This window comes from Leptidea sinapis, chromosome 33, assembly GCF_905404315.1.
Source record: "Leptidea sinapis chromosome 33, ilLepSina1.1, whole genome shotgun sequence".
Lineage (NCBI taxonomy): Eukaryota > Metazoa > Arthropoda > Insecta > Lepidoptera > Pieridae > Leptidea > Leptidea sinapis.
In genome coordinates, this window is record NC_066297.1 from 4,936,767 (window position 1) to 4,963,048 (window position 26,282).

The 26,282-nt window shown below is 34.8% G+C and overlaps 1 protein-coding gene and 1 non-coding gene across 2 annotated transcripts in view; one reads left to right on the forward strand and one right to left on the reverse strand.

Annotated features, from left to right (window-relative positions):
* Nucleotides 1-23,455, reverse strand: part of LOC126974684 (uncharacterized) — a 78,888-nt gene extending 55,433 nt beyond the window's left edge. Inside the window, exon 1 of the mRNA XM_050822242.1 lies at nucleotides 23,119-23,455. The gene's annotated coding sequence lies outside the window, so the exon portion shown is untranslated. The remainder of the gene's footprint in view (nucleotides 1-23,118) is intronic.
* Nucleotides 12,722-12,801, forward strand: Trnal-uag (transfer RNA leucine (anticodon UAG)). Its single transcript has one exon. It is a non-coding gene; the product is annotated as a tRNA-Leu (tRNA).
* Nucleotides 23,456-26,282: the final 2,827 nt, after the last annotated feature.

The window sequence follows — 26,282 nt, forward strand, 5'->3', positions numbered from 1 at the left end:
GCCGCTCAGAATTTTTGGGTCTTTCAAGAATACTAAGCGGCACTGCATTATAATGCACAGGGCGCATCAATTACCATCATCTGAACGTCCTGCTTGTCTAGTCTCTAAATGTCAAAAAAAAAAAACAAAATTTTTTATCGGCACCACGTTCTCAGTCATGTGTAAAATCGCGAGTATGGGGTAATCCTCTATAAGCCAATGAGAATATTTTCAATTTCAATCCTAATTGCACTGGGATTTTTGCAATGATCCCGAAATCTAAATATCCGGCGCTTTGAAAACGAGCAAAGAAAACACACGCTCGATAGATAAAGTACACCACAGCCACTCGTTGAAGTAAGCTTTCATAAGAAATAGGGCGCAACTCGACCGTAATACTGCAAGTGGCCAACAAAACAAAAGCCCTACGCTGTAGGGCGTACATTAAGGGTTAGCGAGCATTTCCAAGCATCTAAACCTACTGATATTAAAAGGATGAACTGCACGTTTGTATCTTTGTCTGAATACTCTAGTTTCAAGATTCTTCATGATTTATCATAAATATAGTATCTAACTCATATTAAAACTAATCTAAATATGATGTGAAAGATTCAAAGAAGCAGTCTCGTGCCAGAGTTTGGCGAATCAACATCTGCTGAGAATGCCTCGTGTAGATTCGAAATACGTGTCGAATTCTTTGAAGACATATATTAGCGGAATTAACACTCAAGAAAACTCAAAACATTTGGATATCTTGTACGTTCTTCTCCCGAGATCCACTTTTTCCGAACATAATAATATGGAAAATTCAGTAATTTAAAAGAAATATTTGTAATGACGATACAAAAGCGCTTAGTTTAAGCCTAATTTAATCAAGTTTATTTGACTTTGACTTGATTTTGACTTTAGGACCCCGTCAATTGCTCGCGTTCAAAAAGAAAGAATCGGAAAAAAAACGCCTCGTGGCAGTCTCGATCCATATATATCCATATAAATGCCTTCGCTATATCCCGACTAACTGTCAATCCTTCTTTCTTGCGACGGTCGCCACCCATCTATATCTAAATAGTATATTACGCACCTAGGGAAAAAAGTAGGTCATTCTCACCCGCAGAATATTGACACCCGAGCCGAAGTTGAGGGTGACAATCGCGAGTGGCAATGTCCTACTTATCTCACGTGGTGCGTATACGATTTTTTTTCCCACCTGGATGACAAGTTCGCTTTTTGTCCGTGGTGCGAGGGACAAGAGTCGTCTTGCCGGAAGAGAATCTTTCATTTTTCTCCCTCGTACCAGGGACTAAAAGCGAGCTTTTCATCGAGGTGGGAAAAAAATAAATTTTTTGTGGACGACAAGGCCAAACCAGCGTAGATACGGGCCACACGTTCCTGCTACATCAGAGGAATCACAGGGGCGTTGCCGGCCTTTTGTCTATTATAATGAATTAGAAAGTTAATTGATGTTATAGAGGCGTCGTGCGCGGCGGTATAGATCTTATAATATGTTATTACGACTTCGGTTAATCGCGACCCACTCTTAGTAGGTGGCGCGGGCGGCACTACATCGGCGTCATTGTATTATCGTATATAAATATTAAATATCCAGACTACCGCGCCTTGCTCGGATTTTTAAGAATGTACAAAACTTGAACAAAAAAACCTAATAGGACATCTGGATTCGAACCGAAGTCTTCCGCTTTCCGGATCACCCAAAGTCTATTAAAGCTATTATAGTCATGTATATAGTGGCGAAATTTACCTTTGTATTCTAATGTTATTGTAGCTGTTTCTCATTAAAACACGGATATTTTTTTTTAATTCAAACCTAGCTAGATCGTTATCGCCCCCGAAATCCCCTGTATACTAAATTTTATGAAAATCGTTGGAGCCGTTTCCGAGATTCAGAGAATATAAATTACTAGCTGACCCGACAGACATTCTGTACATATATTTAAATAAAATACTAATATAATTTTTATAATTTTGTCAATAATATTTCATAACATCAACTAGCTTCCTGTTGTTATAATGCAATTGTTTCACAGCAGAACTGTCAAACCGTGCGTCACGAAATTCTTTCATAGAAATTGTCGAAATAATAGAAAAAAAAATAATTATAGTTCCCAAATCGAACTAAAAACTATCCCATCTCTCAAGTTGGCTTAAACTGCACTCCAAGAAATTATCCCCATTAAAATATGTTAATTAGTTTAGGAGTTCACTGGAAACAAACATCAGGACACTGGATTTATATAGGTATATTAAGATTATGCACAACTGGGAAGAGACTGACCCCCATGTCACGGGCTGTCCTAGTTTGGGGGTCGAGGGTAATTTTAAGCAAAATTGTATTTTTTCTTTGCAACAAATAAAGATTTATTATTATTATTATTATTATTATTATGTAGTTCATTGAAAGACAACCGAGCATACATAATAGGGGTCACTTGATGGTATGTGATCACCGCGGCCCATACTCTATCTAGTCTTCTCTCCAGAGGATCACAAGGGCGTTGCCAATATCGAATAAACGTATGATATGGTTAATTTATATATCTGCATCTCTCATAAAATAAAGGTTTGTATCAAACCGAGTTAAAACCTCAGTAAATTAACTCAAAATTTAAAATTAATGACATACTTAGGGGTGTTCCCTTAAGACCATAGTTTCTCAAAATTATTTTGCTCACCGCCCACTTTGAGAATATGTTTTTTTTCTAGAGTATTTTCGTATATTTTTTTGCCTTTTTAGACTATATTTTTTGATCTACCCTCGCCCCATCTGCGCCATCTCAGCCCCTAATTTTCTCTGGGTCTTCTACTGCCCCCCCGAAAGTCTCAAACGCCCACAAGGGGGCGTTATCGCCCACGTTGAGAACCTATGCCTAAGACTAACAAAACTGTGTTCAAAACCCGAAGTCGGTCCACTTCGGAAATGGTTGAGTTTAAATGAAAAGAAGAAGTGGCTAGAAACTCATTGCCACTCTTTTAAATCAACATTTACAGCTTAATTTTTTTACAAATCATTTCAATTACAATATTATGAACAGCAACAAAAATACTCAAACGTCAAATACTCAACTTACACGAGTAAGAAAATATAAAAAAATACGTAAAAACAAAGAGTTACTGAGCACAATAGATGCATCAATCCACACACACCGTAAATAAATAAATATTTTGCGATTCCGATTTTATCATATGAAACGTATCTTCTAAACTCTACAATTCCGTGCAGTCTGTCTATCAATCTCCTACAAACAGTCAAGCCACAAGTGTTGCCAGTAGGAGCCGCACAGAAACACACCGGAGTGGGTGTTTAGCATCTCGCGGGCGGCGTGTCAGTGTTGCAACTGCACTGAAAGCAATGCCCCAGTTCTTGTGAACGCTCGCGGCTCGCTTCCCGACTAATGCCGGTTTTATTAAAGACAATTACCAACGAAAATAACTGCATCCGTACAATATACACACACCAGATGTTTTAAGAGTTTTATTTATGAACTAATGTCTCAAAAAAGTAATTGATATTTTTTTATGAATGAGGAATTTAAACGAGCATACATACGGGTGATATGATGGTGTGTTATACCCGGGGCACACACTCAATCTCCCTTAAAAGTCTAATAAACATGGATATTAATTCGAAAATCGAAAACACATTAGCGGGCGAGAATCGAACCGGTGGCTTCGTGGTGAGAGTCAACGGTTCTGTTGCACTACGGACACATTCCTCTTCCTGCAATAGTAGATTGTATCATACTGGAAGTAGGGCAAGAACACAGATTCTGAAAAATTCCTGGCGCCTCTTGCATTTCTCTATTCAATAAAATTACCATAGGCTTTCATATATTTCTCCAGGGGTTTTGTAGGTAATATATTATCCATCACATTTCTTGCGTAACTTCTAATACTTTCAGGAGTTAATTCTATACTTGACGTTATTTTCACGGTGGAAAAATTTGCGACTCTATTTTTTTCTTTATATTTCGTATGTAGAGCTAGCTCAATACCAAGTAGGCTATTGTAGAAGGAATTAATTTTCTATAAAATAAAGCAGTATTTTTTCACTAAAAGTGAGCTCGATTACGCGCGGGTGCCACGCGCTCATCTAGAATTATGAATAGTAGATTGTTAACCAAGGGTCGAAATAATCAATTCCCGAGGTATTTAGACGCCCGAGCACAGCGAGGGGGGCTATAGTCCGAGTAGGAATTGATTATTTCGACCCGAGTTAAACACGTTTTTTTTTTTCATTTCAAATATGAGGATAATAAAACTAGCTGTTTATATAAACTACTAGCTGCCCCGACAGACGTTGTTCTGTAGATAGTAAAAAAACAACTGTTTTATATTTCAAAACATCAAAAATTATTTCGTAAATATGCTCCCTGTTGTTAGAATGAAATTGTTTCACAGCGGAACTGTCAAACCGTGCGTCACTAAATTCTCTCATAGAAAATATGTCCATACAAAACAAATATTGAAAATAAAGATATTTATGGGTCCCAAATCGAAATAAAAACTACCCTATCTCTCAAGTTGGACCAAACTGCACTCCATGAAGTAATCACCATTAAAATCCGTTCATTAGTTTAGGAGTCCATTGAGGACAAACATTGTGACACGAGATTTATATATATTAAGATTTATTGATAATATATAATAATATTAGTAGTGCCTATTTAAAATGAACTGTCAAATTAGGATAATTTACGTCGACTTTTTAAATTTTAAATATGGAACTCACCGCGTAATTGTTGCGGCTTATCGCTCAAAGAAGTTTGCGCTAAGTTCACACTGGCTGTTTGGAAAGTCACATGGCCGCAGATTTTTTTTTACATAAAACTCTTCACAGCTGACAGCAGTTCTATTTTCAAAGTTCATTCCGGCCCTTAGGTGGGAAGTAATTTGTATGAGTTTTTCCCTCACTATGGAGGGAAGCAGCACATTCCACCCAATAATCAGATCAAATAACATTACTTTCCGAGTATGCGAAATGAAAAAGAAATTGCATATTCGTTTTGCCGTCTGAACCTTTTTAAAAAACTTTTATATACGTGAACGGGGCCTAAATATCGACCAGTGACGCATGCGGCATGATGCAGTTTGTCAATCATTCAACTGTAGCGGAAACACTATCGTTTCCGAGAAGTTCCCATCCTTAATGTATTTACACACAAGTGATAAATCATTTGGTACATTCACTCGCTTATCACGTGAGGCCAGGGCTCTCGCTCGAGATTACATCGTCATTATGAGACAGCTATTAGAATAAATAATAGTTAAAAAAAAAACTAAAAAGCACGCTTTATATAAAATTCAACTAAAAAATAGAACATAAATTTAAATTGAAAATAGTGTAAAAAAAATATATTTTATTGTAAAAAAAGCGTGGAGTGTAGAAGAATTAATATTTTAATAATATCTTAAATAGCAACTTAACTATTAAGTACTTTAACATCAATTCCTGCCTTATCGACTATAGATGAAAATTATATAAATTAACAAAAATCATATTTTGCAAATTGAAAAATTGAATAATTTTATCAAATTAGTGTAATGTCATCGGTCTTCGATAAATCTACAAAGTTTGAACGAAATCTAGCCGTTTAAAGTGGGTCAAAATCGCGCCCAAAGAAGTCGGTTCCATGTTTGGAACCGACAACTATATGAACAAACAAATATACAGGTGAAGCTAATATAAAGCGTATTAAAATTATATTTATAATATGAACCCAACATATGTTGCTTTGTCGACCAAAAAAAAACACGTTGGTACGCATATAATACCGGAATGTAAGACCATAGGGGTTATGCTCGGGGTTTCCCTACGAGATCGAATCAGAAATGAGGAGATCCGTAGGAGAACCTGTGTGGCTGTTAGGGCAGTAAAGTCCTCGGATGGCGACCACGTACCGGAAGACGCAGTGTTGGTAGGCCCCCCACAAGATGGACCGACGATCTGGTCAACATCGCCCGGAATACGTTGGATGAGGGCAGCACAGGACCGATCGTCGTGGAAATCTTTGGGGAAGGCCTTTGTCCAGCAGTAGACGTATTCCGGCTGATGATTTTCGAAGGTTCCAATTAAAGTTTTCAACCTACCTTCAATAATAATTATTAGGATTAACTTATTACCTTTGCCATCATTAATAAATTAATGATTCCTTAATAATAATTTACAATTTAATTTTTTTTTACTTAAATAAAATACTTTTGAAATGAAAGAATGAGTTTAAAGGAGTGGTCGAGATTTCCACAGTTCTTCCACCCAGAAATGTTTTCAGGCAAAATTTTGTACAGTAAACCCAGCAAACGTTCTATTGCCATATAAAGTAATAAACTAATTTCAATAATTGAAATTTTTGGTGTATAAATAATAGATGACGATTCGCCGATTCTCAGACCACCCAAATATATCGTAAATAAAATTTATAGTATTACAATAATTATTGTATTCGATTGCCATCTTGCAACTCTATTGCGGATCTGCCTACCCTATATTTTTTTTAAAGTAAAGGACGAGACGAGCAGTACGTACACACAAATTTTCAAACAAATTGGTTTAGCTATTGTTTCGAAGGAGTTTGGTGACAAACACCGGGACAACAGAATTTTATATGACGTTATCGAAACTATATCTTATATAGTTTCGATACAAACAGTTGACCATAAATATTATGTGTAAACAGTGGCCGCCTTGTCCATTATACTTCCGCATTGCCGAGTCATTTTTTATCAGTTTGTTTGTTGTTCGCACGAGTTCGCCTGCCGCCTGTCGTATAGTGCCTACCGCGTACCATTATCAACTCACTTACCATTACATATACCACCACATCATATACGTGTACTAGTCGTTCCCGCCCGGCGAATTTTAAAAGGATGGAACTTTGGAATTCGAAACTAAAGTAGAGATAAATCATCTAGGACAAATTTTGCATCGAATGGTGTTAGTTTCGTGATACGAGGGCGGCACTGCAAATTTCGGGAATCAAGGAAGTGCCAGAACATTACTATTTAAAAATGTATTTATTGCTTTTCGAAGTATTCTCCGCGAAATTTGACAGATTTTTCCATACGATGGAACCAATCATTGAAGCAACCATTCCATTCGGAAGTTGGGGTCTCCAAAATGGCCGTTTTGTAGGCGTGCACAGCTTCTTCAGGTGATGAAAATCTCTGACCACGCAATTTATTCTTTATTTTAGGGAAAGTATAGAAATCATTAGGGCTTAGGTCGGGGCTGTACGGCGGATGGTCTAATAATTCTATGTTTTCTTGCTCTAAAAACTCTTTTGTTCTGTGCGCGGTGTGAGAACTCGCATTGTCGTGATAGAGTATGATGTGGCGGTTGCAGTTCTCTTTACGGAGTTCATAAACGACTTGTGGCAAACAAATGCTAGCATACCATTCTGCATTAACCGTTCTTTGTCCCTCAAGAGGAATAGTCGCAACATGGCCGATTTTGGAAACAAACATGGCCACCATTTTTTTTGCAACACTCCGTGAACGAACAATATTTGTTGGCTTTAACTCATTTTCGAACACCCAAACTCGTAACTGGTTTTTTGTTTCGGGTTCGTACGCGTATATCCAGGATTCGTCACCTGATACGATGTTGTATACAGCATTTGAGGATCCTGCGTGGAATCTTTCGAGAGTTCTGACGCACCAAGTAACGCGAGCCGCTTTTTACTCTTCACAGAGCAAATGCGGTATCCATCGGGAAAACAACTTTTTTTACACCTAATTGTTCATGCAAGATTATTTGTATTTGACTCATGCCAATGTCTAAAGTTGCCTGAATTTCGCGGTATGTCACATGTCGATCTTCCTCAATCAGCTTACGCACAGCATCAACGTTTTTTTTGGTGACTGCAGTTTTTGGACGACCTTGACGGGGATCATCACTGAGCTTGACACGTCCACGTTGGAATTCAGCAAACCATTTGCGTTTGTGGTTTTGGATGGGGCTTCATCACCAAATGCAGAAATCATCCGGTCAACACACTGTTTTTGTGTTAAACCACTTCGAAAGTCATAATAAATCATCGGTCTAGAATTTTCTCGAGTCAATTCCATTTTCTCAACGACTAAACAAGTTTGACAAGACCGAGAATCTTTTTTTAAATAAATAAATGGTATTCGATTTTTAAAACCAAGGAGTTTTCAATTAAAAAGATTTAATATGACAGGAACAGTGGAAATATTCTTATAACTTTTAGTGCAGCCTATGTACGCGCTACCGGATACGATCAGTGGTTTAGGCGTGATTGAGCCTCAAACAAAGAATATTTTCATTATATATATATATATATATAGATATATTGTATATATAGAGACATATTATATATATAGACAATAATATATATAAGTGAGTTCCACCTATGTATTGACTCATAACGATACCTCGGAAACCGAATATTAACCTTTTGTTTATCAATGTAAAGTGTAAATTTTAATAAATAGATTATAATTGTATAGATGTATAAAAATTTTCGGATTCGAGTTTTTTTTATTTCTTTGCCTTAAACTCTTCTCCTAATAATATATCTAGACTAGCTATACTTAAACGATTGAAAAATTTTAAACATACCATAAAAATAATATACATATAAAAATAACACCTAAATCAATGGTTTGAAGAAAATCAAATTCTACGATCATGTACGACTTAGTGGGCAGGGCACATAGTTCAACCGACAGATGGCCGTTGCGGCAGTAAAGTCCTCGAATGACGACCACGTACCGGAAGACGTAGTGTTGGTAGGCCCCCCACAGGATGGACCGACGATCTGGTCAAGATCGCCGGAGATCGTCCAGCAGTGTACATCAGTGAAAAATATTACTACATAACGACATGAGATTAGAATATTGTGACAGCCCTAACTTAAGTGGCAGTAATATATAAAAATGCTGCAGACGGTCGCGGCCGTGTCAACGACCCGTCAATGATTAGCGAAGCCCGCACTAAATTAAACGCGTGCCACCCCTGCCATGATACCAGATTGATATAGAAACACTGGAAGGGCAACCAAAAAAATTTACACAATTACTATGTCTTTTTTTTATATTGAAAAAAAGTCTTTTGTTTAGACTTTAATAATTGTATACAAATAAAACAAATATTAGTAGCAGGTTCAAGTTTTTGTAATTAATTAAATACTCTGGTTGTGAAAATTTATTGATGTAGGCGTTACATTGCGGAAATCCATAATTATACAAATGATTTGAGTTTTCTTTAGTGTTAATTCCGCCAATATTTGTCTTTAAACAATTCGCCACGTGTTTCGCCTCTATACGAGGCATACGCAGGACATGTTGTCTGGCCAAAATCTGGCACGAGACTCCTTGGCGGAATTAACACTAAAGAAAACTCAAATCATTTCTATACTCTGGTTGTGTCTAAACTTCTATTTTGTAAGAACCAGTGTCGCCACTCATAATATAATAATAGATCGACAAGTCTTTTCGTATATAGTATGTACATAAACTTGTTATCTACTATACTGAACTATCTGCCTAGTTTTAATAACATTAAAAAGGTAACATTTCAAGAAAATAAACAATTAGTAAAGTTTATATTTTTTTACTGCAAACATAATATGTATATTAGTGGGAACTTTATTGGTGTGTGCACAATCTTATATGTAGTTATTTTTGTAAATGTTTAAAATACTGTTTGTTTTCCAAAAAAAAATAAACATCAAGAAAAAACTACCATAACTTACAGTCATATTTTTTTAATTAAGAAGTTCAAAAAACTCTACAGCAACAGGACGGTGTCACTACCTGCTACAAGATGGCACAAAGGCATTGAAAGATAATGGCATATATATATATATACTGCAATTAAATGTACTTAAGAAATATATTTATTTCAGTCACAAAAATTCTCATTCACTTCTATTAAGTGAGGAACACCTGTGCTAGAAGTCCTGTTCTTCCATATCATTAAATATGAACAGTAAAAGAACAGAACCCAAAAATGTTAATGAATGTTGTTCAATGTCACATCCAGTTCTGTAATTACCGGACTAAGCAACCACCCCTACCAGTTTACAGCCACTAACACAACACTAGACAAGTACCGGAAGGGGTGCTTTTCTCAAGTGATGTGCGAACATACACTATGTTTACATTTTAATACATTATTACGTAAATTATATAAATAGGAAGGTAATGGAATGACAGCCGCGTTAAACATGTCGTCGCACAGGTAGGGTTACCATTAAGTCATTTGAAAAGTCATGAATGTAAATTATGTTTCTCGTAAAGATCAATTTGTTAAAATGTAGTTTTCTTTCTGTATTCAATTTAATATAAAACAAAATCCGGACAAATTAGAAAGCCTGACTAAATTCGGACTAGAGTCTCCGTCCGAATTATGCCTGAGGACATCCGACTAGAAACCAGTAAGAGAAAATTTAAAACTAAACTTAAGTAATATTTAGTGTCAACACTGCCTTAAAATTAGATTTTTTATTATATTGGTATCAATATTTGTTAATTATACTTATATAAAATCAATGTTATTTTAAACATCAATGTATTTATTACAAGCGACTTGATCCTGCACACAAACTGTCCAAACAGTTTTGCGCTATGTTAGTTTGAGATTCTTTCTGTAAATGATTAATAGTATAAATAAATAAAAAGCATTTTGGACGATTTGGTCCCTTAATCACAAAATAAAGTAGCAGTACCGAAGATTTACTTAATTAACACTTAAAGAAATATCTATATATAACAGCACTAATAAGATTTTCATTTAAAGTCGTACTCAGAGCGGTTGATTCATAATTCACTGAAATAGTATATTTCTTCACGAGTGCGGAAAGCCTGTCATTGCAAAGAGTTCCGACAAATGTCTATCCGAGCCGAGGCGCAGCCGAAGGTGAGGGTCGACAGTCGGAACAAGTTGCAATGACGGTTCCGCACGTGTACTGAACAACTATTTTTAATACAGTTGCGAAAAAATCAAGCAATTTAATAGAATAATAACAACACAATAAACTCAACTAACTAAAATGGCGCCAACCGTAAAAGAATATAAGCAGAGATGTTTTTTTATTTCTTCACCCATTTTGGTTAGGCAAAGGGAACTATGCCCATCATACAGCCAAGTCTTCAGTAGATTTTTTTTATTGATATGAAATGAAATGAAATAAAACCTAACCTAACTCATTGAATCAAATCATCAAATCTGATATTTAAACAAATTAGTAGCTTCTATTTAGAAATATTTGCATAAATCATAAAAACTTCATGGTTGGTTTTTTCTTTTTAATAGACATTATTTTGACAGGTGGGAAAGAGAACGCACGAGTTCGGAAAAGGTAAAGAAAAAGCTCGAGAAAGATAGCTCACATCCCGAACGCTATACGTCCCTGCAATATACCACTTTTTGAGCAACTGTATTAAAAAAAAGTTTACGTACACCTACCTCCTACTCAGAGCTGACAAAGACCACGCCGTTTCCAGACGTTGAATACCAAATTTGACATGACCAGAGCTACCTTACAATTCGCACATTACGTACCTAGTTGTAATTTTTATCTTTTTTATGCTTCTTTCTGTCTTTTTCTTTTCTTTCTTATCATTTGCATTTTTTTGGTTTAGATTAATTAGAAACTTCAAAAATCATTCAGATGACATCTTTTACACATAACGTGATATTTTATGAGTTCCCGAGGGAGCGTAATAGCCATTAAATAAAAGAAATTATGAACGTATATATATTAAAAAACTTTTATCTTATATCTTTTACCTATAATTAAAACTTAATTTTTGCAGGCGTTGTTCTCTACTCGCGACATGACAAAAAAGGTTTATTCTAGAAACTGAAGTTGATTTTTTTTAAATCACACTTACAGTGCACTTATATTATCAAGTTAAATAATCTATGAGGTATATAAAATATATTTCAATTAAAAATAACAATGGTTCAGTTTAACATCGTATATAACAACATTAACATTAAAATTAATATTTTCTTGACATCCGTGTGTGGATGGCATGTGGCAGGAAAATTGGTCGAAAAAATTATAATAATTATTATAATTAAGTAACACAACGCGGACATTCTCAATTAATATGAGCGTTCAATTCACTGCCGTTAATGTATCCCTACTAATAATATTATAAATGTGAATGTAAGTTTGTTTGTTACGCTATCACCCCGGAGCTAATGAACCGATTTTGATGAAATTTGATACACCGATAGACTAGAGCTTGGGAAAGGACACAGGCTGCATTTTATCCCGGAAAAATGCATGGTTCCCGCGGGATTTATGAATAATTGAAAGTCGATGAGCTATAACTATACCAAGAGTAGGTTAAGTTTGCCATAGCAATCTTCCACGAAATAAGATTCATATAATATGTTGAGAACGGGAGCGAAAACGGGAACCGGAACTGTAATAGGACACGAGATAATCTTCAATTCCACAGTTGCTTATTATTTTAAAAAACCCTTTATCTACACGGAAGAAGTCGCGGGCACAGCTAGTTGTTCACAAATAGTAAGTGTACCTATGTATTCCAAAACACATTTATTTTGCAGACAATATTCAAATTATCCCGGCGAGTGTTCCGATCGTCACCAATTAATCACGATTATTTTGGTAATTTGCCAACGTCGACAGTTTATTGTACTAAATAATGATAACTTTTATTATTCGGTCTCTAGTAATAACCATCGCGTTGCATGCCGTTTCAATATTTCAACGCAAACCGTGTAGGCAGCGTGGCCGAGCGGTCTAAGGCGCTGGTTTTAGGCACCAGTCCGAAAGGGCGTGGGTTCGAATCCCACCGCTGTCAGAACTTTTTTTATTGCTATAAGTTTTACACACATTTATAAAATATGTATTTAAAAATTCTTAGTTAATGGGAACGTGTTTAATCAGTATTTAAATAAAAATAACTAAACATTAATTAAGCACGTTTTTAATTCTATGGTAAGTACGTACTTATCAACGAAATGCAAATAATTAGTAAGACAGAAGTATTAGTTAGATATCGAAAGAATGGATTTTTAAAATCACATATTACTGATGAGTGGTTTAAACAAAATGTTTAGTTTATATATTTGAGTTTTTATGCTGTTTTGTAGTAAAATGTTAAGTACAATGAGAAACTTTTCTGTTATCAAATTTTTTTTATCAAATAGGTTTTGTATATTTCTATTCTCATATAAAGTAATATTTTTTTTTTCAAATGTAGTTATAATATATTTAAATTGTTTCGCTTATAATGTATATTATTGAAGTATTGTTTGCCTAAATGATTTAAGTATATTTTATTCTAATTCTCGAAGTAAATATTATATTAAACTTACTTATTATGCTCCAATCAGTTTGGCCAGGTGAGAGCAACCTGCAATAAACAATTTTTACATGACAATAAATATCCACGAGCTTTTAAAATTCCTTTCGATTCGTAAACAATATCTGTACCACCATGAACAAAATTAATTCATGATCCACTTTTAAAATCAAAAACAGATTTATACACGAAAAAAAGGATTGTGTGGTTTTATGAAACCACGGTAAAAGTTAAAACTTTTTTTCACATTATAGACATTTAACTAAAAATTTTTGGAATAATATTCCATTAAGGGTATAAAAATCGCTTTATCAATCTTAATTTTATACTTGGAAAATTGGAATGATAATGGGAGATAATAAATGTAACAACATTTACATTAAACACTGACAAAAACAAACAAAATAGCGTGGAGCACTGGCACAAATGAGTAATAGTCTATACACTACACGGTCAGCTGCTGCGAACTATATGCGCCGCCCGACCGTCACGCGACATGCAACAACAAAGACGAAAAAGTTTGAGACGATGTTATAAAAGTTTCACTTTTAGAATTTCGACCTTAGTATTTGCTTATGACGGTAGGAAAATGCCATTAAGGTAGGTCACGATTAAATTTTTTCGATTGTACCATCTTACGAGGTAGTATGTATGACACTGCGTACTTTTAAATACTTTTGTTAAAATTTTTTTTTTGTTTGCGTGGCAACAGCAATAGTCTGTCATAATATTCAGTTGTATAATTATTACGGTTCGCTGACACACAGACGGCGCGGTCTCAGTGCTAGGGTTCACGTTGGTCGAACTTCGCCATTACGTTAGTGGGAGGCTCCTTTGCACAGGATGCCGGCTAGATCATGGGTACCACAACAGCGCCTATTTCCGCAATGAACGTGAAGCTTTAATGTGTAAGGATTACTGTGTTTCGGTCTGAAAGGTCCAGTAATTTCACTACCGCCGTAGCTAGAGAAATTACTGGGCAAATGAGACTTAACATCTTATGTCTCAAGGTGACGAGAGCAGTTGTAGCACTGCTCAGAATTTTTGGGTCTTTCAAGAATTCTTCTTGAGCGGCAGGGCGTATCATAATTGATATGATGATATATCGATGGTAATCCATCAGCTGAACGTCCGGCTCCTCCTGTCTCTTATTTTCATTTAAATAAAATACGTGTTGAAACTTCGATGCCAGCTAGGCGAGTTTTACTACCGTAAACCAGTAATGTGCAAGAATATTATGTCTCCGTTTGAAGGGCGCCTGTAGCCCCTCAAATTACTGGACTAATATTATAACCTTCTTTGTTTAAAACTGACGAGCACAATTCTTATTACGTTCAGTTTTTAGTTTCTATAGAGAATCCTGGAGCGGAAATGCAGTAATGGACAGGACATATAAACTTACAAAAGAATTCTTTCTCGTCCCGTCAGATTTTCTCATAAAAAACACCTCTTGGAATACTGAACTCAATACAATGATAAATAACTGGTTCTTTTAAACATGTTAAGTAATTTCGCATCGCACTCAACGCACATGTTACAATACAAAATATTTCACGGCTACTTATGTAAACAGCGACTGATAAGTGACAGCTGTTTATGACGTCATCGCGCCACAAGCAGATCACGATAACAGGCCGTTGATCTTTACGCGTTAATCAATGCTGACCCACTTATTGCATAGCTTAAGCGCGCGGCTTCGTTTTCAAACCAGAAACCGCCCCCTAGTACAAGATATAACATTATATTGTATTTTTAGGGTTCCGTAGCCAAATGGCAAAAAATGGAACCCTTGTAGATTCGTCATGTCTGTCTGTGTGTCCGTCCATATGTCAAAGCCCCTTTTTTCCGAGACTATAAGAACTATACTGTTGAAACTTGGTAAATAGGTGTATTCTGTAAACCGCATTAAGATATTAACACAAAAATAGAAAAAAAAAACAGTAAGTAAACCTATAAGAGACGAACTGGTCATTTCAAGGAAAGAGTGCAACCTGGGCACTATCCCACTTCAGGGATGGTTTGGTCGGGGATTAGCTATGAAGGAGTGACCGAGTCATACTTTTTTGAAAAAAGTATCAAAACATTGGTACAAGTGTATCAAGATACCATTCTTGAGAAGGTAGTGTTGTTAAGGGTTGGTTGGTTATTACCAAGAATGGGCCTTCGAGCAAGACTAGGCGCCGGGTCATAAAGCTCGGTCTACGCAGTCTTAGTTGGAAACGAACGTTTCGGACTTCATCAGAGCTGAAGGCTGGTCGTCGTCTAGTACCGATCTTAATCCGCTGGATTATAATTTATAGTCAGTTTAAGACACCTACGGCTTGATCTAAACTCCACGATAATTTGAAGTCCCTAAAACAATTCGTACATGCTTCGTGTGTGCTTCTATTGACAACTGGCCTCAACGTTTAAAGGACTGTATTGCAGCCAATGCAGACCACTTCGAATAAGCTTAATATATTTTAAATTGTTTTAAATGTATGTCTGAAACTATCACACTGTAATGGTGATAAATGTTATTTGCAATAGATTTTTTTTCTTTGTTTCAGTATTTATAGCAGCAAGGAACCCGAGAGGTCGCGGGTGCGAGTCCCGTATCGTTCATAAGTTTTGGTTACAAATTTAAATTATATAAGTTGATATAATATCTTGTTTCTGGTGTTACCATTTTGATAATCATAATTTCCTCCACCCACTCATCCCGTCTACATTTCTCTCTGTAGAAGGGAGACTAATCTTCTAAAAATAGATACTTATTTATCACAAGTTAACCGCCACAATTAAGTGATCGGCACGTAGTTAGTAGTTACTCAACTCCAGCCAGCTCTAGACCTACCGCCTTCAGACGTGAGTTGGACTAGAGCCAACAGCACCATACAAATGAATCTTTTGTATAATGACCAAACACATAATTAAATATTTTACACCGAAGCACTATAAAACCGTCGGAACCGCCTTCGTGTTGATGTGAAAACTGGGCCGAAACTACATCAGTCATTACTAAATATTTTGATTCCGATCATGAAGTTAATTACAAAGTGCTGGATATTTTTTTAAAAGACTATCAAAAAGATTTCGAACAGCAATATTTAATCAAGAAAGGGTTTAATCTGTAAAATTGCAATTTATTTGCTACTTCTTCTTACTTTCCCCACTTAGTGAACATGTACTATAACATTAAATCTAAAAAATCATGTATTCACATTGCTCAAAGATACACATTTTACCACCACCTCGTCAACAAACACCCTCAATGCAACGCTTTTAAAAATATTGACAGCTTCGGCATTTTACATAATGCTAGCTCTGAATACCCGCTTCGCTGGGTCATTTTTAATTGTACAGTTGTTTATTGAAGTAGTGACTTTGCGGAGGCATCCTCAGTTCAGTCTCGTGCCAGATTTTGGCGAGACAACACGTCCCGAGGATGCCTCGTGTAGAGGCGAAACACGTGTCGAATTGTTTAAAGACAAATATTGGAGGAATTAACATTAAAGGAAACTCAAATCATATTTTGTATATCTATAGTTATTTGTTAATAATCTATCACAACTTAATTGGCATTTTTTCAATAAAAAAAAAAAAACAAATTTTCTTTTTCTTATTAAATTATACTAAGCTGAGAGGTCCCGGGTTCGAATCCCGGTAGGTGCAATCATTTAAATGATGAATGATGTATAAATTATACAAATATATATATATATATATATATATATATATATATATATATACTAGGTGTGAATATGCGTTTCGCTGTGACATTATTGATTGTATTGTTATATGTAAATGATAATTATTAATTATTAATATCCGGACAACCGAGCCTTGCTCGGATTTTTAAGAATGTACAAACTTGAATTTAAAAAAAAAACTAATAGGACACCTGGATTCGAACCGGGTCTTCTGCTTTCCGGATCACCCATGTCCCATCTGAGCTACTATAATCTTGTATATAGTGTCGAAATTTACCTTTGTATTCTAAAGTTATTGTAGCTGTTTCTCATTAAAACGGATAAAACTACATTTTTTTAAATTGAAACCTAGCTAGATCGATTTATCGCCCCCGAAACCCTAAATCATCTTAAAGATGAATATTTCGTCTATCGTAACAGGATTAGATATAATTATAGTTTCTTGTGTAGTTCAGGTGTCGTGTGCAAGTTGTTGAAGTAGAATAGAGTGAACCAATAAAGGTTGTATTTGACAGCTAGATGAAGGATGAAGTATGATTGAAGTAATAGGTAAACGAAGTAATAATTCACAAATAAAATTGGAAAAACAAAATTTTATGATCGACGCGGGATTCGAACCCACGACCTCCGGCGTTCCGTGCCGGTGCTCTAACCAACTGAGCTAACCGTTCTGAGCTAACTGAGTTGGTTAGAGCACCGGCACGGAACGCCGGAGGTCGTGAATTAATCCTAGAAGTGAGGGTTATCACATTAAAAAAAAATATAACAAACTGAAGTAATAATTGAGTTATTTGATGGGTATAGGTGTATAGCTCGATATAATAATAAAATTTAATTTAATTCAGTCGACGACAGGAAATCTGGCGTCGACAGTAGTTCTACAACTAAAATACTCTAACAATTAGTTAAGAAAAAAAATGCATAAATCCACCTGTATCTAAAGATTATATTTTGGGCAAACAAATACTCTCCAAAAGTTTGCAGCACCTGCCTTCGGTCTCACGCTATGACGTCACGCTATACTGCACTATCGATTATGTATGCGTATATTCTTACCCTTGGGAGTACACATACAGACACCGTCTCGCCCACGATCTTACTTTTATCATATAGGTACACCATTTTCATTACTGGTATTGTATTGTTAAGTTTGCCTATCTTGAATAGTGACTTTTTTAATCGAAATCTACATCTGCCATATGAATTTGATTTATCCGTTAGACCTTGGACAAGCATCTACTCGTGTTTAAATATAAACAATGTCTAAAGATTGTTGAACGCTAAACAACAGAAAAACACAGATTTGTAATATAACTTTTTTATAACGACTGTTCAACATAATCGGCCTTACAAATAAACTTGGTATAAAGTTATAACTGATGATAAACAAAGAAAATACAAAATGTTTACAATATCATTGACAACACTGTCAATACAATGATAATTCTGAAGTTTTCCGAATGACAAGCTGCCTTGCAAATAAACGCGGGAAACGATATACGTCCGAACAAACCATTCGTAAGCAAAATGTCTATTTGTAAACATTTTACATATTCTTGATTTATGCTTAGTTATATTACTTTATGGCAATTTTATTTGTAAGGCCGATAATGTATAAACTTTCTTGTAATAACACAGATTGTGTTGAACACTTGTTTTAAATAAATTCTATTACAAATCTGTGTCTTTCTGTTGTTTATCGTTCAACAATCTTTTGATAAAATCTAAGGTGTATCTAACGGATCTATGACAATAAGAGACGAGACGAGCAGGACGTTCAAGTGATGGTTATTGATACGCCCTGCCCATAACACTGCAGTGCCGCTTGAAAAACCCAATTATTCTGAACGGAACTAAAATTAGCTCGTCTCTTTGAGACATAAGATGTTAAGTCTCGTTTGCCCAGTAATTTCACTGGCTACGGCGCTCTTCAGACAATAATGCTAACACATTGCTGCTTCACGGAAGAAATATGCGCTGTTGTAGTACCCATAATCTAACCAGCATTCTGTGCAAAGGAGCCTCCCACTCGTATACATACCCGATACTCGGGTACCCCATATGTACCCGAGTCTTAAAAAATAGTGAAGTATTAAAAATATTAACTTGAAGCTCATAATTATTAATATCAAAAGCATACATCATATGTATTGCTTTCGTAAACCAACAGAGCAGTCATTTTTAATGAATTTTCATCTGACGTCACAAGGTCAATGCCACAGAATATAAAGGTATGAGCCCAATGTGCATATTCATTAATTTATTATTTTTAAATAAAAAAATATAAATATTTTAAAACAATTATAATAAAAACAAAGATAATCACTCGAACGGTTGGCTCAGTGGAAGAGAGATCGCACGGAACGCGAGACTTCGCGGGTTCGAGCACCGCATCGTTCATAAATTTTGTTTTCAAATTTAATTTAAAGCGGTGATCTGATTCGTGCCATCGAATTACACTTTCGCACGACACGCCACAAAACATGTGTGGCATTCTCCACAGTGCGGTTTTCAAGGAACCTTCTTCCATATACAAGGGCATAGGATTGATGTTGAGTCAGTGTAGTGTGCAAAGACCTTTATGCGGCTTCAACGTGACAATGCCAATTGGATGGACTAGAATAGTACTAGAGTACTAGGTACTAAAAACATTGGTATTTTTATTTAAGTAATTTAGTCTATGTTTACGGGGTTAATTTACGGGCTTATTTCGCAAATCGACGTCTAGGTACTGTGCGCCTATTTTGGGTGAAAACAACTGGGACTTAAAGCCTACTAGCGACGCGGGTATCGAACCGGCGTCTAGAGGAAGAAGGGCAAAGTCAAATTGTATATGTACTACCGACACTCTCATAGGTGTTACTAATCTATATATATAAAAATGAATTGTTGTTCGTTAGTCTCGCTAAAACTCGAGAACGGCTGGACCGATTTGGAACATTTAGGTCTTGAATTATTTGTGGAAGTCCAGAGAAGGTTTAAAAGGTGAATAAATAGGAAAATGCTCGGAATTAAATAAAAACAACAAATTTGTTTTTCCTTTGATGTGTCCATACATAATTTCTATGAGAGAAATTATTTACACACGGTTTGACAGTTCTGCTGTGAAACAATTTCATTACAACAGCAGGGTACATATTTTACGAAGTAATTTTTGATGTTATGATATATTATTGACAAATTTATATAAAAACAATATTTTATTTATTATATACAGAACAACGTCTGTTGGGTCAGCTAGTATCAAATAAGGATCTGAAGGTAGGAAAATTTTAGAAATATACTTTCTTTTAAGAAAATTTGTAGTTACTTAATAAAAATTTATGGGAGTCGGATCTTTCAATAAATAGACTGTGTTAACTGGATGTTATAATTAGCAAGACTGGCAAGTAAGTAAGACTTGTCTGTGATATCTTAAATTACAAATGTATCAATTACTGTGGTAAGTCCGTCCTACTGGTTACACAACCCAAGTATTACCTGAGTAATATTATTAATGTAATAGATATATATCCAAAGACATCACAGTGAGAAAAAAGTACTATTTTCAATGGACATTTTACGAAATTTCTATTAAATAAATGTAACAATTAAATATTATAATTAAGTATATATTTTTTTGCAAGAATGAAATAATTACAGTAAAGGTTTGATTATTAAGCCCTAAACCCTAACTTATACAGATTCAGTCTTAGACTTATGTGTTGTTTGTACTTAAGCCCTTGTGATCTATGATTTTAAATTAATGTGGGTTGATGAAATTATTAAAAATATTTTGCATACCAACACACAGCAGCAAATATGTAGATACAAAATTATACAAGCCCATGTCATGTAAAAAGCATTTAGGCCCATTAACGCCTGAGCTCGCCTTAGCCCATTAATTGATTTATATAAAAAAAAAAACAGATTGTAATAGCATTAGATAACTTACAGCAGCCAATAAAGCTAATTTAAAATGTAGTTTCATAGTCATTTTTATTGTGTCAAAACATGACAATTACAACTAATCTACATTGCCTGTTCAAGGTAAATCTGTTTTGATAGATGACCATTTAGGCTGCATGTTAGTGCTTAACCGACGTCAGTGCTGGTGTCGGCGTAGCGCTTACCATACACACTGACCAGCAAACTTTATTGCGTGTGTACAATTACGAAAAAAATTAATCCATTTTTATCCTCTTTAACATGTGCATACTACTTAAGCAAACAATTACGGAATTAAAATCGGAGAAGATATAATTTTCACCTAATTATTATAGAGCGCTTAATTGAAGTAGAAATTTGTACAATATATTCGAAATTGTCATAACACATATTTTTCTTTACGATTTTTGATGATCAGCGGACCGACAAGCTCCACCGACGTTTCTCAGCAATTCATCAGCGCTGGACTGAACGTCGTGAAAATATATTGTCATAGTTATAGCTATGCTCAACCAACATCAGCACTGACTGTCAATTGAGCACTAAATGCAGCCTTATGAGAAAGGCTGTAAGTAGAATTTTAACAATTTAATAGAATATACATAGCAACTATAAATTGCACAATAATAGCACTAACTTTCATGATTTTTGGTTGCCCCAAAGGCTCATAATAACAATTAGTCCAGTTAATCAAGTCATTATTATAATGTTATTGTTCAGCTAATCAGTACTCAAGTTATATCTAATATATAAAATTCTCATGTCATTGTGTTAAACTTTGAACTCCTCCGAAACGGCTTGACCGATTCTCATGAAATTTTGAGTGCATATTGGGTAAGTCTGAGAATCGGACAACATCTATGTTTCATCCCCCAGAATGTTAAGGGTCCACACGATTTTTTTTTATTTTTTTTTAATTTGTTTGATTATGAGTCAGCATTAAAATATACATACAACTTCAGATTTTCACCAATCTACAATCAACAGTTACTTTTGTATTGCAATTTTAATATCGGCAATACAATGTTTGCTGGGTCAGCTAGTAGTCCTCTATTTAAGGCTAAATTATGACAATAATTATTATTATTAAGGAAATCTTGTTATTTATTTTATGATCTTCAACCAACTTATCTCGTCCCTTACCGTCATGATAAGATTTATTTAGCCATAATGGGAAGGTTTCATGTAGTTAGTAGTTTAAGTTATGCATAAAAATGAAACATATAAATGTGGTTTCATTTCAATTGCGGCAGCAGTGACAATATGAACTTTGTCTTTATCACAAAATCCCACTGTGGTAACACTTCTCAAGAATTTTAAAATATATTTTTGTACCTAAAAATAATATGATTACTAATCATATAATAAGTACTTAACTATATAAAATTCCAAATACTCTCTGCTATGGTTGTAGTATTTTATTTTTACATTTATATATATACCCTTATTTATAATAGTCTGCTAACCTAAAGCATTGCTAATTCTCACTCTGTCTTCTTCTATTGACCTAAGTCAGAATGAGAAAAAGCACTCCTAAGCGCAATTATGAATAAGGGGGTATGAGTTTTTTATAAGTGTCATAATTTACCCATCCAATATTTTTTTATTGTTGGAAATGAGCATTATAATTTTTTTTTTTTTGTTGAAGTTGGAACAAAAATATCCATTGTAAAGCTTTGCTATAATATTATAATATGGTGCCAGGAGCTCTGTTTTCATTTCATATTATTTTAAGTTTATATCTTCACATTTTATGAATAATAAAAGAATTTAAAATCTCTAGCAAGTTGATAGGTATGAATGTCCTTGTACACTTAGAATCCCTAGATTATGTAGCATGATACTACACTTTTATCCAAAATTTTGTCTGTTAATGTGTATTGAAGTTCATAAAATATGACATGTAAAAATATTACGTTTTATAATATAGTAAACTTCTACATGTTACAAAGCTCCTTCCAAACTCAGTATTTGAAATAAATTGCTATAATTGGCAAATAGTATATCACAGACGGACGAGACGGCGTAGTAAAACAAAAAGATACCTCCTATGACTCATGTAAGTTAAATAAATTATTCGCAATGAAATTTACTTATTCATGAGACCAGTATTACTTTACATGGTATATAGTTTAGACTTAGATTCAAGAAAGCATATTATTAAAACTAGGTAGACACGAAATATTATACTTACGAGACTGAATCCTCGAAGAAACAGAAAAAAAGCACGCAACGATACTGCACAGTGAACTCACAATTTGCACCCACTTAATAGTACTTTATATATACACAATATACAGCTTTATTATTATAAACTATAGGATAAACCAAAAAAATAATAATAGCACTCGGGAGTTCAAAAAGCTGCACCATTCAATCCCAGGCAAAATACAATGCCGTCAGGCTCAAGATACACACTAAACAATTCGCAAAACATACTGCAACTGCAAGCGGTAGCGATTCATGCTACTTTATTTTAACTTATTTAATTAATATTACTGAGGTTTATTAGAAGACACTACTCACTAGATAAACAAAATAAAGCATCGCAGAAGGAGTGAATGTGACCAAAACTTTTGATCGAAACAAAACCAGTCAGTAAAGCGTCTGACAGTGAAGTGTGAACTTTGAAGTTTAAACTTACAGCTTGCCGCTTGACGTTTGACGTTTGCAATTTGTAGCAGACAAATTTCGAAATTTCAATTTCGAGAGATAGGTCTATATAAATGGTAGGTAGGTATTGTAATAATTATTGATCTCTATATAATAAATTTGTAAAATTTGTAATACTATAAACTCATGGATATTCAATATAAATACGTCAATATTATAAAATCTTGCTATTTAAGGGGAGAAGTTTCTATAGGTCTATTAGTGAAATAGTAATTTTCCAGACTAGCTTTTATAAATGCAAAGTTTTTAAACATCGCAATTTTCTAATATATTCAAATGTGGAAGAATACAGTCTTACTACGTTCATACAAGAATAATCTGGTGCTTGGCGGTTCAGTTTAATTTCTATAGCCTCTTTATATTTCGGTGCAAGTACGGTGATCACGCGTCTACTAATATACGTATACCTGTTGCTTATAATATTATTATACTTATACTATAAGCAACATGGACGGTTAAGTTGGAACTTCAAGTCCTAATGATTTCTTTTATTTCTTAATTTACTTCTCAGCAAAAACCTTATGGGTTAAAGCTTATGTGCAGTTAACAATTCAAAAGTTCCCACAAGAGTCAACCCACAAGTACGACAACAACATTGCTACTACTGGGTCTGGGTAGTTGTCATTATAACATATTGAATAGCAGGTTAGTGGGGCATCGTACAGTCATTTAGCTCTACCTTCCGACCAGCATCACTGATCTAAAGATTGCAAAAGTCAAATAAACATGTAATAGGAGACCCAAGTCATAGCCGTAGAAAACGTCGATGTGGGATCTTATTCAAAGCGAAAGCAAAAGCAAAAGCAAATTACTCTACCTATATTCATAAAGTAATTTCTTTCATACACATATAGTTACAAAAGGAGTCACTCAGCACAAATTCAAAAATTACTTAGAGCTATTATGAAAATGATGTCTCACTATAGTATAGCAGATTGTAAAGAAGATATTAATACATGGTTCTTGTCTGGTTATGCACAAGTCACCCTAAAAAAATTAATATTATATTAGGAAGGCTAAGTTAATACATGATTTAAAAGTTGGGCTGGGAGTTTCTTATTTCTTCATGACATTTACCAAGTGTTGTTGCATTATTTTATGTTATTATATTCTTCTATTGTAACAAAACGATAATAAATTATGATAGTTTACCCAATGATATTTAAAAGTATAGATAGGTTACGTAGACAACATTCGGTGTTTGAAAATGATACACTAACGCACACATGAATAATTTAACATTGCAATAGCACACTACATTACGATTACACGTCAAAGAAGGATAGTAAATGCAATTATTGCAAGCGAAAAAGAGATCTCTAATTCTCTATTCTCTAAGAGAGAACTCTAATTTGCTAATTGCTTCGTATTTGTATAGAAAAAATACATTTAATTCATCAGATATGATTATTTACCGTACACTGTGATTTATGCCTAAATTACGATTCATTCATGAGTTCATGTAGTAAAAGCTATAAAGTAGTAAAACTGCATTGAACGTAGGTAGATAACGTGTCATTGATTTTATAAAAAAATCTTTAATATTTATTATAATATATAGCCACATTGATGATGTTTATATGAAGCTAAGATGTTTGAAGGACGTGAATTAATTATATTCACAGACCACAAACCCCTCACATTCGCTGTGAATAAAACACATGCTGCAAACGAAACGCCACGCTGAACGCGCCAATTATTATGCATCAGTGAATTCACAACCGATATTCGACACATCAGTGGAAAAAATAATATAATTGCCGACGCATTAAGCCGCATAGAAACAATAACAGTACCACCTACGATGGACTACAGCGAGATAGAAAACGCACAAGAGCGAGACAGCAGCATAACACAACTCATTCAACAACCAAACTTAACCTTCAAGAAAATAAATATACCTAACACGAACCTAGAATTATATTGCGAAACATCAACAAGTCATGTACGTCCTCACATACCTATAGAATTCCGCAAACAAATTTTTAATAGTCTACATAATATTGCTCACCCAGGAATACGAACATCACGTAAATTAATATCTCAAGAAATTTTTTGGCCTTCAATGAATATCGACATCGGGAAGTGGAGTAAAACCTGTATAAATTGTCAGAAAAGTAAAATACAACGCCACACAACAGGCAATACAGGCAATCCCTAGCGACAATATTAGAGCCGAGACAATAGCAGATATCATCTACAATCACTGGATCTCAAGATTTGGATGCCCAGCGACACTAACTAGTGATCAAGGTCGACAATTCGAAAGCACTCTGTTTACCAACCTCATGAAAATTATGGGAGTTAAACGAATACGAAGTACTAGCTATAATCCAAAGAGTAACGGAAAGGTAGAACGCTTTCATCGCTTTTTTTATTGCTTGAAGACAGCCCTTCTTTAAGGTTAACAAACACCTGTTCATGGATCAATGAACTACCAACCGTATTATTAGGCCTGCGCGCAGTTCTACGATCGGACACAGGCGTTAGCGCCGCTGAACTAACATACGGCTATAACCTTCGTCTACCAAGTGATTTCTTCGACATAAACACACAAACATCATCTACCTCCTTGGATCATACCTACGTTGATAAATTACGTACCCATATCGCAGCTAATAAGCCACACTCACCTACTTCACATCGTAATAACAAACACATATTTGTTCATCAAGACTTACATAC